This window comes from Elephantulus edwardii, unplaced genomic scaffold (assembly GCF_000299155.1).
Source record: "Elephantulus edwardii isolate Elephantulus edwardi_28Jun2011 unplaced genomic scaffold, EleEdw1.0 scaffold00227, whole genome shotgun sequence".
Lineage (NCBI taxonomy): Eukaryota > Metazoa > Chordata > Mammalia > Macroscelidea > Macroscelididae > Elephantulus > Elephantulus edwardii.
In genome coordinates this window covers 4,530,322-4,534,681 of record NW_006399977.1, presented here as the reverse complement: position 1 = coordinate 4,534,681, position 4,360 = coordinate 4,530,322, and positions in this window count along the sequence as shown.

Here is a 4,360-nt window from a genome sequence, read left to right as displayed (position 1 = left end):
ATCTATCTATCTATCTTTAAGCTTCTTGCTTAGTTGGCCCTTGGGGAGGGCCTTTGGATTTAAAATCTGTTATATTTTGGAGGAACATTCTTCTAAGTGGTACAGCACACTTCTGTCAATATACTGTACTGATGTAACATGGGGTTGCTATGATGCTGAACCTTGTGCCTTTGGGATGTCAAATGCCTTAAGAGTTACCCATGGTGGACAGTGTTTGGTGGAGCTCCCAGTTTAAGACAGGTTTGGGAGCAGGATTGGCATACACTTCTGCATCCACTTCCTAAACAACATGCTGCTGGAAACTCTATGAACTTTGATAAATGTTGATAGTTATAGAAAGACTTCCAGCATTTTGTTCATAGGGTCTCTACAAGTTGTACTTGACTCAACAACAATCAACAACACTACAATATATAGTTAGGAGTTGGTTCTGACTCAATGGCAAATAATAACAACAATATTATAATACAACAACTCTCTTCCATCCTATCAGAAGCGACTCACAGTTGACCTACCAGTAGATTTCTGGGAGACTTGCTCATCTTTTTTGTGCAGAACCACTGGTGGATTTGAACTGCCTTGACATATTTGTTTTTTAAACTAAAGAACTTAATACTGTCTTGAAAATGCAAGCAATCATGTAAAATGGATTGCAGTTTTATAACCCAGACCAATTAAGATAAAATTAAGTAGGTTTTGAGGAGATAGGGAAAGAAATATGTGAAATTGGGACATAAAGAAAAAGAGTTGAGGGAGTTTGAAACCCTGAGTAAGAGAACTAAGATGGTGCTGCAAAGAAAAGCATCTTAGCATACTCAGATCGCCTCCATTCAGTTCATACAATACCCCAGGTCTGGTCTGCTACATTTTAAATGGTGCAACACCTAAATTTTTGTAGATTATTGTTGTGTCCTGTCTAGTTGGAACCAACCCATAGATGACCTACTCCTGTGTTTTCAGAGGCAGTAAATTGCACAAGTTTTCAGAAACCTGATATATCAGAAGTGGACAACAAATTATTATTACTTTTATTACTATTATTATTATTATCTGGCAGCTCTACTAAATGTGTCCACCATGAGTGATTCCTCTGGTATTTGAAATACCAGTGGCACAGCTTCCTGTATCACAACACCCACAAGTTACCTCAGTAGAGCAAATTAACAGACAAGTGCTGTACCAATTAGAACAATGATAAACAAGTAAGAATACAAGCTACCAAGTAATTAGCAATATGCAGATCGTTGATCCAGTACAATAAACTGAGAAGTCTCACAGTTTCGGAGAGGAATACCATCAACCAAGTGGACTGACACAGTGACTTACAGTAATGGGCTTGAGTGTGTCAGAGTTTGCACAGGATAGGACAGGGTACGAATCTGTTGTTCATAGGGTCCCTATGGGTCATACTTAACTCAAGAACACTTAATAATAAGATCAATAAGGCAGAGGCTGTTGTGTACAAAGAGTAATGAACACTGCATAGTTTAAAATTAGGAAGGGTACGTATGCATCAGGGTTTTGTCCTCCCTCAATCCCTATTTTTTTATATATATAAATTTTAAAGGCAGCTCTGGTGGCCTAGTGGCAAGAAGCTGCACTGAAATCCCAGAGGCGCACGGTTCAAATCCACCAGATGCTCTGCCGAAGAAGGAGGGACAATCTCCTCCTGTACCAGTCAGATCTGATTTGATGGTACACACACACAAAAATAATAAAATTTTTAAAAAAAGATTAAAAACATTTTATTTGTTGTGAAAAACATGTATGGGGATACAAGGGGGTGAGTGTTGAGGGCAGAAGGGTGAGGATGGGCAGGGATGAAATTGCAGGGCTGCACAATTTGGTGGGCAGGAGGGAGTAGGTGAAATAAAATGAGAAAGATCCAGTGGGGACCAGAAGAGGCAGGGCAATGCTAAGAATAGTCCATTGGTGATTAATTTTTTTTAAAAGTAATCTTATTCATTTGTGGGTTTCTCATTTGGGAATGGGGTGCAGACTCTCTGACTTATTCATGCTGAAAAGGGGTATTGATAAGGGGGGAAGGGGAGCCCACTCTAACACCTTACTGGTGAGCCTGAGTTAAAGCTGCATGCCTTCTTGTTCTGTTAGAAGATATTCTCCTGATGTTTACTGCCCTCTGGACTGCAGAGTGTTTGCCAAGGTGGGTCCACTGGGGATAGCTGGCTGAACCCTGAGGCTCCATCATTCTTCACTTCCTTAGTTGTCAGTTATATTTCCCTTTTATCGCTGGAACTGAGTTCAGGGTCAGGTCTGGAGTAAAACTCAGTGTTAAGGTTACCTATAAGAAAGGAAGCAAAGTTAGAGAGAACAAAGTTGTGAGTTACAAATAGAAGGGCGTTGGAAGTGTTACAGGTGTATTGGAGGAGAAGGTGGAGGAAAGTGGCCTAAATAAAATTCTCTGTTTACCCTAGGCAGTTTTTCCCAGTGACCTGATAGCTCTTCCTAGGGGTCGGATGGCACACTCCAAGGGCCAAATGGCTCATCTAAGGGACTGAAAGGCTCACCCTGAGGGCCGGGTGACATATTCTGAGGGCTGGGTGGCACACCTTCCTACTGAAGTCCTCCTCCAAAGTCTGGATCCTGTGCCTCACTGAAGATCATGGGCAGGGACAACACCCCCAGTTCTGGCACTACTACCATTACTCCCCTCCACCAAGTGGTCAGACTACAATTTGAAGGCATCACTGATCTTCCCCTTTATAAATGGAGAAGGGGATTTGAGAGTGGGGAACAGACCCTCCCTAGGTCTAAACTGTTCTTGGCAGCATTAGTCAAGAGATCAAAAGATGTGGTGTATTGAGGACATCCACTGTCATGGATATGCTACTGTTAACTGTTGTAGAGTCATAGACAACTCATAGTGACCCTTATCAATTCATTGTGTTGATGATCTTCTCTGGCCTGTCCAAGGAAATCTTAACTGGCAACAAGATGCTTTTCCTTATCAAGACCTTTACCTCCTGTGGATCCATGGCGCTGTAGCTGCTGCTGTCGCCACCACCTTCCTCACCTACCCTCCCTTACCCCCAATCCTGCGCTGGGGGCCCACGGCTCACTGGCTGTGTAGGGGCTCCGCCACAGCAGCTGTGGGGCCCAGCGTTCACTGCCTGGTCTAGGCTAGGAGACCTGTGGTTCCCTGACACGGTAAATCCCTATTTTATTTTTAAAAATATTTTAACTATTATTTTAATGAATGTTTACAGAAAAGCTGGGGTTTCATTCATTCATTGTTTCATATTTCCTCCCTCTCCCTTTTCCTTCCCTCCTCCAGCCCACTTTGCAATGCATTTCCTTCCAGATTGTGGTCATACATTTAATACTTAATCATGCATTCTTTTCACTGAGCTCTTCTCCTCATATGTTTGAATATAATATTCATTATCCACACTTTTTCTATTCTCCTCCACCTTCCCGTGCTAGTCTTATTTTATAAAACAGTGGTGCTATGCACAATCATTATGGAGGAGGTCTGGCACTTTCTCAAAAAGTTAGAAATATAAGTAATATCATTTGACCCAGGAATTCCCCTATTGAGAATATTTCCCTAATTGAGCCAGAGCTGTGACTCAGATGTCTACCCACCCACATTTATTGCTGCATTATTCATAATATCAAAGACATGGAAACAGCCCAAATGTCTATCAACAAACAAATGAATAGAAATCTGTGGTATAGCCATGCAATGGCATATTATGCAACATTAAAAAAATCAATGAACTCATAAAACATTACAAAACATGAGTAAGCCTAAAAGACATTATGCTGAGTGAAATATCTCCATACCTATTTTATCTGTATGCTGAGCAAATTATTTGAGAAGCTGGACTTAATGAAGAAGAATGTGGCATCAGGACTGAAGGAAGACTCATAAATAACCTTTGTTATGCAGATGACACAACCTTACTTGCTGAAAGTGTGGAGGACTTGAAGCATTTGCTCCAAAAGGTCAAACACTGCAGCCTTCAATAAGGATTATGTCTCAGTGTAAAACAAAAACAAAAACAAAAATTCTTACCAATGGACTAATAGACAACATCATGATAGATTAAGAAAAGATCGAAGTTGCCAATGATTTCATCTTACTTGTATCCACAACCAACAATTGCTTGGTATCAGCAATCAGGAGATCAGGAGACATATTGCACTGGGAAAGTCTGTGGTCAAGGACCTCTCCAAATTATCGAGAAACATTGATATCACTTTGAGGATTAAAGTGCACCTGATTCAGGTCATTGTGTTTTCAATCACTTGTTATGCTTCTGAGAGCTGGACAACAAATAAGAATGACAGACAGCAGAAGAATTGATGTCTTTGAGCTGTGGTGTTGGAAAAGAGT